The 13,736-nt window shown below is 43.2% G+C and overlaps 1 protein-coding gene and 1 long non-coding RNA gene across 8 annotated transcripts in view; one reads left to right on the plus strand and one right to left on the minus strand.

Annotated features, from left to right (window-relative positions):
* LOC134969378 (uncharacterized) overlaps positions 1–11,000 on the minus strand; it is a 57,024-nt gene extending 46,024 nt beyond the window's left edge. Inside the window, exon 1 of the long non-coding RNA XR_010189464.1 lies at positions 10,839–11,000. This is a non-coding gene — a long non-coding RNA (uncharacterized LOC134969378). The remainder of the gene's footprint in view (positions 1–10,838) is intronic.
* Positions 11,001–11,105: 105 nt separating this feature from the next.
* LOC134969376 (uncharacterized) overlaps positions 11,106–13,736 on the plus strand; it is a 229,414-nt gene continuing 226,783 nt past the window's right edge. For all 7 annotated transcript variants that reach the window (XR_010189463.1, XM_063945301.1, XM_063945300.1 and 4 more), the window contains exon 1: positions 11,106–11,200. The gene's annotated coding sequence lies outside the window, so the exon portion shown is untranslated. The remainder of the gene's footprint in view (positions 11,201–13,736) is intronic.

Genomic DNA, 13,736 nt, shown 5'->3' on the forward strand with positions numbered 1-13,736 from the left:
ATTGTTCCCTGTATCTGATACCCCAATGTATCTATCCATCATTTGCAGGGCCCGATGGAAATATTCAGATGTCATTTCATTTTCCCTCTGCTTTATGGAGAAAATTCTTCTCCACTTAACAGTTGTGGGGAAATCCAACTCTAGTTGCCTGTTAATTTGCTCTAAGTTCTCCTGATTGTGTTTGTCAGTCATAAGACTATCCGACTCTAATCTACAATCAGTGATACATTTTTGGGTGTCAATATTAGGTGGTAGGCACGCTTTCAAAAATATCCGCCAATGTTGGTTTGTCGGTTCATACGCATTACCCAGATCTCTGATAAATTTCTGACATCTGGCTAAATGCTTCCGAGGGTCGGGAAATTCTGAAATGATTGATCGCAGCTCATCTCTGGGCCACGGGCAATACATTGCATTATTCCTGGTGAGGACTACTCCCTGACCATCGGTTCCCCCATTGGGAGTTACTGTTCCCAAGACAGGGTGTAATTCTACCATTCTGTTCCTGATTTGTTTACTGTGAGGTGTTGTTGTCTCTGTGCAATGAGCTGTCTCACACTTACTGGTAGCTGTGACCTCACCAGTTCTTTCATTGGGGAATATTGTTACTGCACTACCTGGTTGGACAGACCCCACCTGATTGTCCTGCAAAGTGACTGCTTGGAGGAGAGCTGCGATTTGGCTGGATCCTTCATCTTCCTGTGACCTATAACCTGGAAAAGACTTCAAAACAGGATACATCTTGCAAAAATTAGGGTTAATACATTGTTTTTGCATACTACTATCGTTTACGGATATATCATTGACTGTAGCCATCTCTTCCCCTTCGACCTGTGTCGACACTGGTGTGTTTGTGTTCTCATTCCCGCTAGGTTTTGAACCTGTTTTGCGAATTTGTTCTCTTTGCATATCCCCCTCCTGTTGCCATAATTTTAAACAATCATTATGTCTTATCCTTTGTTTTCTGGATTTTTGAAGACATATTTTACTGCTTACATTCTGCAGTACCTCTGGTTCAAAGCTGCCCACCTTAGGGAATGGTTCCCTATCTTTGTCAGTCACACGTTCCCATTCAGACAAAAAGTCTTCAATACTTTTTCCTTTAAACTCCGCTGACCACATGGGATTTCCCAAAGCAATTTTTAGTGGTGGGGACGCTCCTGATTGGACAGGAGAACCTTACGCCTGAATTCAGCGTCATGAGAGGCAAAAGTATCCAAGGCATAATGTCTAATGAATGTGTTAATGGAAGACCATGTGGCTGCCTTACATATCTGTTCTGCTGAAGCACCATGTTGTGCTGCCCATGAAAGACCTACCTTCCGTGTAGAGTGAGCAGAGACATTAGCCGGAACAGGGAGATCAGCTCAAGAATATGCTTCTGAAATCGTCATTTGAAGCGTCTATTTAGTAGCAGGCCATCCTCTCTTGTGAAATCCATAGAGAATGAAGAGAGAATCTGTCTTTCTGATGGCACTGGTATGATCCACGTAGATCCTTAATGCCTACGTCCAGCGACGCTTCTCCCGCAGAAAGTCCCAATACCTGAAAAGCCGGGACTACAATTTCTTCATTAAGGTGGAATTTAGATACCACCTTAGGAAGATACCCAGACCTAGTTCTGAGAACTGCTTTATCTGGATCAAAAATCAGAAAAGGAGATTTACATGACAGCGCTCCTAAATCTGACACTCTTCTAGCTGATGCCATAGTCAGTAGAAAGAGAACTTTAGCTGTCAACCATTTAAGATCCACCTTGTTAAGTGGTTCAAATGGAGCAACTTGAAGTGCTTTGAGAACTAAACTTAAGTCCCAAGGCACTGTAGGAGGAACAAAAGGCAGTTGAATGCGCAGATTCCCTGGAAAAAAGTACGCACAACCTGTATATTGGCAATTTTCTTTTGGAACCATACAGTTAATGCTGATACTTGCACTCTCAAGAAAGCCACCTTCAAACCCTTATCCATTCCTGCTTGACGGAAATCGAAGACCCTGGAAACTTTTGGGTCTATATTTCTTTCACTGCACCAATGAATATAGCTCTTCGTTACACATATTTGCGCAAATGTGTGGTTAAGCCCCAAAGCCGCATCAAGGCCTCTCTGTATATTTGGGGTCCCTAGCGCTATATATAGGTGCAGGGTGTGGCACCCCAAAACACCAGAATGAGCCAGAAAGCACAGCGTGACATACCAGTGTAAAAAACTATAGTGTTAATAAATTAGTATTTAGGAAGCCGAAGCTATAGAGGGGGTGATACAAACATGAAATGTAATTAAAATAGAGAAATAGTGTTAGAAAATTAATAAGTGAAAAGTGTTAATAGAATGTAAAGGTATGCCACACTAAAGCCATCCAGCTCAGCCAGTCCAGAGGCACCACACCTCACACCTCCATTACCCCATTCTGGGTCTAATATTAACCAGCAAGGAGTCACATGATAATGTCTCCTTACTAAAATATGTCTAAGCTAAGAGCTACTTACCTTGGAGCAACCCCATAATGCTCCATGTGGCATGTCAGGGCCTGCACCTCCTCCTAATGCAGAACCTCTCTGCCTCACACAACAGACATATAGATTGGTAAATGCTCAATTAGCTTAGTGATATCATTCAGGTGCTTGAAAGGAAGGGGTATTTCTGAGCAAGAAAAAAAGCAATTGTTTCCCAAGCACACTGAATGGATAACAGTAACCAGATATAAATCCCACATAATAATAGAATTCAGAGATCTTCGTTACACATATTTGCGCAAATGTGTGGTTAAGCCCCAAAGCCGCATCAAGGCCTCTCTGTATATTTGGGGTCCCTAGCGCTATATATAGGTGCAGGGTGTGGCACCCCAAAACACCAGAATGAGCCAGAAAGCACAGCGTGACATACCAGTGTAAAAAACTATAGTGTTAATAAATTAGTATTTAGGAAGCCGAAGCTATAGAGGGGGTGATACAAACATGAAATGTAATTAAAATAGAGAAATAGTGTTAGAAAATTAATAAGTGAAAAGTGTTAATAGAATGTAAAGGTATGCCACACTAAAGCCATCCAGCTCAGCCAGTCCAGAGGCACCACACCTCACACCTCCATTACCCCATTCTGGGTCTAATATTAACCAGCAAGGAGTCACATGATAATGTCTCCTTACTAAAATATGTCTAAGCTAAGAGCTACTTACCTTGGAGCAACCCCATAATGCTCCATGTGGCATGTCAGGGCCTGCACCTCCTCCTAATGCAGAACCTCTCTGCCTCACACAACAGACATATAGATTGGTAAATGCTCAATTAGCTTAGTGATATCATTCAGGTGCTTGAAAGGAAGGGGTATTTCTGAGCAAGAAAAAAAGCAATTGTTTCCCAAGCACACTGAATGGATAACAGTAACCAGATATAAATCCCACATAATAATAGAATTCAGAGATCTTCGTTACACATATTTGCGCAAATGTGTGGTTAAGCCCCAAAGCCGCATCAAGGCCTCTCTGTATATTTGGGGTCCCTAGCGCTATATATAGGTGCAGGGTGTGGCACCCCAAAACACCAGAATGAGCCAGAAAGCACAGCGTGACATACCAGTGTAAAAAACTATAGTGTTAATAAATTAGTATTTAGGAAGCCGAAGCTATAGAGGGGGTGATACAAACATGAAATGTAATTAAAATAGAGAAATAGTGTTAGAAAATTAATAAGTGAAAAGTGTTAATAGAATGTAAAGGTATGCCACACTAAAGCCATCCAGCTCAGCCAGTCCAGAGGCACCACACCTCACACCTCCATTACCCCATTCTGGGTCTAATATTAACCAGCAAGGAGTCACATGATAATGTCTCCTTACTAAAATATGTCTAAGCTAAGAGCTACTTACCTTGGAGCAACCCCATAATGCTCCATGTGGCATGTCAGGGCCTGCACCTCCTCCTAATGCAGAACCTCTCTGCCTCACACAACAGACATATAGATTGGTAAATGCTCAATTAGCTTAGTGATATCATTCAGGTGCTTGAAAGGAAGGGGTATTTCTGAGCAAGAAAAAAAGCAATTGTTTCCCAAGCACACTGAATGGATAACAGTAACCAGATATAAATCCCACATAATAATAGAATTCAGAGATCTTCGTTACACATATTTGCGCAAATGTGTGGTTAAGCCCCAAAGCCGCATCAAGGCCTCTCTGTATATTTGGGGTCCCTAGCGCTATATATAGGTGCAGGGTGTGGCACCCCAAAACACCAGAATGAGCCAGAAAGCACAGCGTGACATACCAGTGTAAAAAACTATAGTGTTAATAAATTAGTATTTAGGAAGCCGAAGCTATAGAGGGGGTGATACAAACATGAAATGTAATTAAAATAGAGAAATAGTGTTAGAAAATTAATAAGTGAAAAGTGTTAATAGAATGTAAAGGTATGCCACACTAAAGCCATCCAGCTCAGCCAGTCCAGAGGCACCACACCTCACACCTCCATTACCCCATTCTGGGTCTAATATTAACCAGCAAGGAGTCACATGATAATGTCTCCTTACTAAAATATGTCTAAGCTAAGAGCTACTTACCTTGGAGCAACCCCATAATGCTCCATGTGGCATGTCAGGGCCTGCACCTCCTCCTAATGCAGAACCTCTCTGCCTCACACAACAGACATATAGATTGGTAAATGCTCAATTAGCTTAGTGATATCATTCAGGTGCTTGAAAGGAAGGGGTATTTCTGAGCAAGAAAAAAAGCAATTGTTTCCCAAGCACACTGAATGGATAACAGTAACCAGATATAAATCCCACATAATAATAGAATTCAGAGATCTTCGTTACACATATTTGCGCAAATGTGTGGTTAAGCCCCAAAGCCGCATCAAGGCCTCTCTGTATATTTGGGGTCCCTAGCGCTATATATAGGTGCAGGGTGTGGCACCCCAAAACACCAGAATGAGCCAGAAAGCACAGCGTGACATACCAGTGTAAAAAACTATAGTGTTAATAAATTAGTATTTAGGAAGCCGAAGCTATAGAGGGGGTGATACAAACATGAAATGTAATTAAAATAGAGAAATAGTGTTAGAAAATTAATAAGTGAAAAGTGTTAATAGAATGTAAAGGTATGCCACACTAAAGCCATCCAGCTCAGCCAGTCCAGAGGCACCACACCTCACACCTCCATTACCCCATTCTGGGTCTAATATTAACCAGCAAGGAGTCACATGATAATGTCTCCTTACTAAAATATGTCTAAGCTAAGAGCTACTTACCTTGGAGCAACCCCATAATGCTCCATGTGGCATGTCAGGGCCTGCACCTCCTCCTAATGCAGAACCTCTCTGCCTCACACAACAGACATATAGATTGGTAAATGCTCAATTAGCTTAGTGATATCATTCAGGTGCTTGAAAGGGAGGGCTATCTGAGGTTCGCCCTGCTGAACGATCACTACCAGTTCCAGGCGTTACGCTTTGGCCTGTCTACAGGTCCGAGGGTGTTCACGCAAGAACCCATGCACCTTTCCTGTCAGGTGAGCCCCAAAAAGCTTACTTTGATTTAAGCCCTGCTGAGGCTCGGGACTATGATAAACTAAAGACTGAGATCCTGACCCGCCTGGGAGTCACGCTGTCAGTACGAGCACAACGGGTGCACCGTTGGCTGTACGCCATGGAGAAGCCTCCGCGCTCCCAGATGCACGACCTTATTCAGCTAACAAAAAAATGGCTACAGCCAGAGACATTAACTGGTCCCCAGATGGTGGAAAGAGTCGTCATGGACCGCTACTTGAGATCTTTGCCCATGGTCCTGCGCAAGTGGGTGAGCCATGGAAACCCGGGTACTGCTGACCAATTAGTGGACATGGTAGAGAGGTATTTGGCAGCAGAGGAACTACTGATGACCACCCAGCAACCCATAGATCCTCGACAGCGCCCTTCAGTAAAGACTGGTAAGACTGTTCCGTGGGAAAACGTTGCTGGGCGGTTAAGAGAACGCAAGGCTGGAGAGACTGTAAACACTGGCCCTGGAAACAGGCCAATGGGGCTAGAACGGTCTATGCTGCCCAAATGGGTTGATAATCGTGTGGTTAAATGTTTTAGGTGTGGTATGCCAGGTCATGTTATTGCCAATTGCCCAGTCACGCAAGAACCCATGCAATGTGATGCTGCCTTTGAATGTCGCAGAATGTCTTTCTTTGCTAGGTTAGCTTGTACTGTGGTACCTTCACCTGAGCTGGAAAAACAAATGTGTGATGTGTTCTTAGAAGGTAACCGGGTAGAGGCCTTGCTAGATTCAGGAAGTTTAGTTACCCTCGTGAAAGCTGGGTTAGTGAACCCCTTAAAGGTCCAGCAAATACCTATTGGGGTAACTTGCATACATGGGGATACCCAACATTATGCCACTGCTGAGGTGAATATAGAAACTTGTTGTGGGTCAGCAATGGTTAAAGTGGGACTGGTCCCTACCTTGGTGCATGAGGCCATAATAGGGAGGGATTTTCCTCATTTTTGGAAACTGTGGGAATCACGGTTATCAACAGATGTGAGAAGTAAAAAGCCAGTTGATAATACCGGTGATTTTATGGATGTACGTGGGTCTTCGGAACTTTCTGGCCCTTTGCCTTTTGCTAGTTTGGCTGGGGAAGTGACAGATGGGGAGTCCAGTGAGGACCCTCTTGCCGGGAACAGAGACATAGTAGTTAGAACTGAAAGTGTGCCTGACCTGGAGGTAAAGAAGGATCTGTTTGCGTCTGAACAGTTAAAGGATCCTACCTTAATAAAGGCTAGAGAGAATGTTAAGATTGTTAATGGGGAACCTGTGGTACCAGGTGACAGGGTTACGTATCCCCACATGGCCATCTGTAATGAGCTCTTGTACCACATTGTCAAAAGGGGTGAGGATGTGGTGGAACAGCTGGTAGTTCCCCAGCCTTATCGGAGAACGGTACTAGATTTAGCTCATAGTCACGTTACCGCAGGACATTTAGGGGCAGAAAAAACCACTGAAAGAGTTTTACAAAGGTTCTTTTGGCCAGGGGTTTATAAAGAAGTGTCTGAATATTGTTCTTCCTGTCCTGAATGCCAGTATCATGCCCCTAGACCCCATTTCAGGAGCCCACTAGTTCCCATGCCTATTATAGAGGTCCCGTTTGACAGAATAGCCATGGATCTCGTGGGGCCCTTGTTAAAGTCTGCTCGGGGCCATCAGTATATCCTGGTAATTATGGACTATGCCACTCGATATCCTGAGGCTGTCCCTTTACGCACTATCACAACCAAGGCGATAGCTAGGGAGCTGGTGCAGGTATTTAGTAGAGTGGGAATACCAAAAGAAATTTTGACTGACCAAGGTACTCCATTTATGTCAAGGATCATGAAAGAATTGTGCAAGTTATTTAAGGTCACTCACCTCAGGACGTCCGTCTACCATCCCCAAACTGACGGGTTGGTGGAAAGGTTTAATAAAACATTAAAAAGTATGTTAAAAAAGGTTGTTGAGAGAGATGGGAAAAACTGGGATTGTTTGTTGCCCTACTTATTAATGGCCATCAGAGAAGTTCCTCAGTCCTCTACGGGGTTTTCTCCATTTGATTTGTTGTATGGTAGACACCCCAGAGGGCTGTTGGATATTGCCAAAGAGACGTGGGAAGGACAGCCCACTCCTTATAGAAGCGTTATTGAGCATGTAACACAAATGCAGGATAGGATTGCAGCCGTGGTACCTGTTGTCAGAGAGCACATGGAACAGGCCCAAAGTGCTCAACAGAGGGTCTATAACCGGAGTGCCAAGATACGGGAATTTGCTCCTGGAGATAGAGTTCTTGTTTTGGTACCCACTGTGGAAAGCAAATTCCTAGCTAAATGGCAGGGTCCATTTGAGATTAGGGAAAAAGTGAATGAGGTTAATTACAAAGTATACCAGCCGGGAAAGAGAAAACCCGAACAGATCTACCATGTTAACTTAATCAAACCCTGGAAAGATAGGTTGTCTCTGTCAGCGGAGCCTTGCCCTTCGGTGTCTTCACCCCGGTTGCTTCCCGCAGTGAAGGTGTCAGAGACATTATCAGCTGATCAGAACAATCAGGTTAAAGAATTTCTCATCCAAAATAGGGAGGTATTTTCAGAGCTGCCTGGCCGAACGACCATAATAAAACATGACATTGTCACAGAACCAGGGGTCAGGGTTCATTTAAAGCCATATAGGATTCCTGAAGCTCAGCGAGAAGCTATTTCTAAGGAAGTTAAAACCATGTTAGAACTTGGAGTCATAGAGGAGTCTAACAGTGAGTGGTCCAGTCCCATAGTGCTCATCCCGAAGCCCGACGGTAGCATACGCTTCTGTAATGACTTTCGTAAGTTAAATGAGGTGTCCAAGTTTGACGCATACCCCATGCCCCGTGTGGATGAGCTTGTAGAAAGGCTGGGAACAGCCAGGTTTCTCACCACATTGGACCTGACCAAAGGTTACTGGCAAATACCTTTATCTGATAGCGCCAAAGAAAAAACAGCCTTTTCGGTTCCGGAGGGGCTGTACCAGTATAAGATGTTACCCTTTGGGTTGCATGGGGCTCCAGCAACCTTTCAACGGGCGATGGATAAAATTTTGAGGCCCCATAGAAAATATGCAGCTGCCTATTTGGATGATGTGGTAATTCACAGTACAGACTGGGGGTCCCATTTGGTTAAAGTACAAGCAGTACTGGACTCAATCAGAGAGGCAGGGTTAACTGCTAACCCAAAGAAGTGCTGCCTCGCAATGGAGGAGGTCAAATACTTGGGCTTCACCATAGGCAGAGGTCTGATTAGGCCCCAATTGAATAAAGTTGATGCTATTCAAAACTGGCCTCGTCCAGTGAATAAAAAACAGGTAAGGGTTTTTTTGGGAATTACTGGGTACTATAGACGGTTTATTCCTAATTTTGCGACCACAGCGGTGCCGTTGTCAGACCTTACCAAAGGGAAGCAGTCAAATGTGGTGAAATGGAACCCTGATGCAGAAAAGGCGTTCCAAGCATTAAAAGTGGCTTTGTGTTCACAACCGGTGTTGATAACACCAGATTTTTCAAAAGAATTTGTGGTACAGACAGATGCCTCAGAGGTAGGGATAGGTGCTGTGCTGTCCCAAACCAGAGATGGGGACGAACACCCTATCATTTATTTGAGTAGGAAACTCAATGAGCATGAAAAAAGGTATGCCATTGTGGAAAAGGAGGCTTTGGCCATTAAGTGGGCACTAGATACCTTGAGATATTACCTCTTGGGTAGACAATTCAGACTAGTAACAGACCATGCCCCTTTAAAATGGATGTATGTAAATAGAGGCAAGAATGCTCGTGTAACTAGATGGTTTCTAGCGTTGCAGGACTTTAAGTTTACTGTCGAACATAGACCGGGAACACAATTGGCCAACGCAGATGCATTGTCTCGCATCTTCTGTTTGGGGGCTACAAGTGTTCCGGCCCCTAGGTCGAAACAGGGGAGGGGGATATGTGACAAGAACACTGGGATAGTGTTTGAGGGCAGGTATATTTGTCCCAGGTTCTTGTCTTACATGTTTTAGAAAATGTTAACTTCTAGGAAAAATGCTTTTTGTTTTGTCTGAACCTTTTCAGTTTGCTGTAAAAGCTGGGTAAAGGCTCTGAGAGAGAGATAAGGCGAGTTCTAGACATTGGGCCCAGTTCGGGTCTTTGGCCTCACAGAGGGCTAATCAGGGTTTCAGCTGTGTAAGAGTGATATAGTGCTTCTAACCTGATTAGTATGGGCAGACTGCCTGGGAAGGCTGCAGGATCTGTGTGTGAGAGACACGCTTTCTGATGCAAGTGAGCTATACAGTATGTACTGAAGAACTCTGTGTTTTGTTTAGTGACAGTTAGGAATATCTTATGTTTAGTTAGTGCCGGACAGGCAAGGTATTTTTATTTTGGGGTTTGTTTTATTTTCTGTTTCAATAAAACTGGCCGGGGTCAGTTGTACCAGAAACTGGACTTGTGTTGTTCCTCAGCTGCTGCGTGCTGCCATATTCCCCAGGAAAAGGCACCTTGCACCCCTACAGTGTTACAATATATATATATATGTGTGTGTGTATATATATATATATATATATACACACACACCCCGCAATCGATTCCAACTAGCAGCGGCACTCGGAGGCGATATTATAAAAAAATGCTGTAAAGCGTGCTTAATACATCACCACAGGCCAATGTTTCGGGACTATGGTGCCCCTTTATCGAGGTGATAACAAAGTGTGTTTGTATATGTGTATATGTATGTGTATGTATATATGTGTGTATATATATATATATATATCTATCCAAGTAGAGTACAGGCACTCACCACTTCCTTGATGATAGAAAATGTATTATACCTCACAGGTGTATCTCACATAGAGACGGACAACAGCATGTCAGCAAAAATATGTCGACGTTTCGGCTCCATCTGAGCCTTTGTCAAGACAGACAAATTCACCTAGTGGCAGAGGTTACACCACACATCCTATATAGATTCCATTGTGTCCTGGGGTATGTGTATCTATGTATCTTTCGGTATTCAGTATCCTTGATATGTATATTATTTCTTTTGCTTGGACAGTTTTTATTAACTATTTTGGTATTCTTGCATATCTAGGGGACTGTATGTTTGCTGCCTTGTGTTATTAGGTGGCCATTAGTATTTGTCGTTTATACTATAGGGATACATGGCCACTTTAATAGACTATTGGCTGTGTTACAATCGATAGTAAACTAGCACATGTTTCTTTTGTTACAAGTGTTTCAGGATCATGTGCATTGTTTCCCTACCCAGGACTCTATGGAATCTATACCCATTCTAAAACATCTAATATTTTGTTTGCCATGCCCGATATGTACCTTGTATGAAACAACCATTGTTTACAATGTTATGTTTTCACTTGTTACTGCGGTGGCCTAGCAACGGCTACTGTGTTTTTCCTGGTCATGTGGTGATGTGACGTTCCGTTAGGTATGTATCGTACACCACTGTGATCAGGGCACCTGGTGTGGTTGCTTGGTGACGGGTGGCAGCCGTCCCACACAGCTTGTGCTTCCGGTCACGTGGGTGCGTTCCAAATGATATGGAACGCACACCACTTCCGGTATCGCGGCAAATAGCCGCAATTAGCAATTTTAAGCAGCTAGTTCATAGTATATGATGCCCACATGTTTGATATGTACAGGGCGCCATGGTACAGGCGATGGGGTATATTTGTATTGTAAGTTGGACATTGCATTATCAGTGCTTTTGTTATTTCCTGTAAGTTGATTGATGGGTGGGGTTTGTGGTGTGCCTCTGCTATAAAGGTGCTTCAGGGTTTGGTGTATGTTAGGGGCTGCTGGGTGTGAACCTGATGTGAATTTGTCTGTCTTGACAAAGGCTCAGATGGAGCCGAAACGTCGACATCTTTTTGCTGACATGCTGTTGTCCGTCTCTATGTGAGATACACCTGTGAGGTATAATACATTTTCTATCATCAAGGAAGTGGTGAGTGCCCGTACTCTTCTTGGAGATATATATATATATATATATATACATACACATATATTTTGGACTACTTGAGAGCCCTTTATGAAGCACCGCCCATGTTGTAAACTGCAGCAGTGAGTGTGGACTTAATGGAGATATATATATATTAGTAACCATTTTGCTCCGGCACTCCGGTCTATCCAGTTACTGGCTCCGTTGCGCTCCTGTGGGGTGCAACCCCGAAATACACAGGGTCCATATACCAGGCGGCACTCAGAGACTTGTAGTCAGCAGCAATAATGTGTATAGACCCCGCAGGGTGTGCTTTATTAAGCAGTGAAACAAAAGTGACATTAAATACAAGAATTAAACAGTGACCTTACCCCCTCCATGCTTGCGTCAGTATCCCAGGTCCCTCCGGCCACCTTCCCGCAGCGAGCACTTCCGACGAGGGAGCCACGACTGGAAGTGCTCACTGCGAGAAGATGGCTGGAGGGACCTGGGACTCACTGACGCAAGCATGGAGGGGGTAAGGTCACAATGCTCTTTGTATGCATTTTAGACAGTAATTAATGAGGCTGTTATTTTGTTAAATGTACTTTAATGTGAGCGGGTAGTTGATTGTAGTTGGTCAGGAGTGAGTGATTATAATTGGACAAGAAACTAGGCTGTCATATTTTGACAGATAGTGTCACAGCTTGCATTATTGGTTAGGGTGATATAATAAAGACTAACACTTATAAATAAATAAATATATATATATCCATTGTTATAACTTTCTCATTATCTCACTTTTATGCCATTGGGTTGTAATGAGGTAGAATCCACGAAAATTATGCCTAATGCACGTCACACACTGCTATTGGCACATATATTGGATAATGTGGCTAATTTATAAACATGGGAAAATTGGTATTCTAGATGATGTGCTAATATGAAGAGATACATTTGTACTCTTAAGCTGAGAGGACCGGTTTTATTAAACTGTGCATTCCACAATGCAGCCTGTCACGTAGTAATTGTGCAGTATGTCCGTCTGCAGTGACAAGAGGAAAAATGTGGTACCTTTCACCAGTATGGCTGTAAGGAATGAGAGCTAATCCCGGTAACCTGTCAACACCTGCAGTACTTAAAATAAACCCAAGAAAACTAGAAAAATGTGTATCCATGGAGACTGCTGTAAATAGTGGTAATACATTGCAATATTGGCCTTTTGTCTCTCTTAGCAGATGTTTTTGTTTAAACATTTAAACCAAATACTTAATCGGATGATTGTGCTGTATGAGGGAAATTTTGAGGTGTTTACAGAATGCTAGCACATTACAGGGGCCTACAAGTGTAGCGCAGTGACATTCTGAAACTGTAATTGCAGAACACGTGCCTGTTATTTATTTTTATATAACAGCACATGGATTAGTGTGCAAAATAGTATTAGTTGTAAAGTGTCCTGGTCTTGCAGAGAATGAATCGATGAATGAGATTCCACACAGTGTGCCCAATCCACAAAACGTTTTGTCTTGTGGGATGAGATGTTTAAATCTTTTATATATAACATTCATTGGTCTGTTTGTTTGTCTATCCGGTTTTGCATTTGGATACCCCTGCGTTGATTGGGATGAAACCAACGCGAGGTGGTCCATCCTGGCCAGGTTTTAAGGGGGTTAGGGTCCCAGATGGACCTTCCATTGGTGTACGCTGGGCAGAACTTTGACCTGGTGAGCCTGTTCTGAGCATTACACTGGATGGATTTGTGGGAAATCTTCAGAGTGGTAACATTGGATCCCAGAAGACATACTAGCGTTTTGAGGTTCCGGTCGGACCTCTCATTGATTTACTCTGGGCAGAACTTTGACCCAGGTAACCTGTGCTGTGCCTTCCACTGGATGGATATGGATGAAATCTTTAGTAAATTGTAATAACTGACAGAAATAACCATAATTCAATAACCTGAAATATCTGACAGAAATGGAGGTGGGCAGACAAAAAATGTTGTTGTGTACCTAAAAGCCCTGGAATAGCAACATTGAGAACAGAAGGAAAACTGTAAACCCCTCTTGCAATGTATAAGTGATTATAAAACTGAACAGAAAGTAAAGCTGGGGAGGAGGGCTACTGGCGACAAACCCCCCTCCCCTTCACAACAAAAAACAAGAGGCACTGGGCAGCCACCTCATGGGTGTGTTGGAATAGCTACTAAGTTGTTAATTATTTTTGAAATATTGACTGTTACATTACATCCAGCTCATTGATAACTTAATAACTTAAAAATGCCGGTTACATCAGCT

This window comes from Pseudophryne corroboree, chromosome 11 (genome assembly GCF_028390025.1).
Source record: "Pseudophryne corroboree isolate aPseCor3 chromosome 11, aPseCor3.hap2, whole genome shotgun sequence".
In the NCBI taxonomy this organism is placed as follows: domain Eukaryota; kingdom Metazoa; phylum Chordata; class Amphibia; order Anura; family Myobatrachidae; genus Pseudophryne; species Pseudophryne corroboree.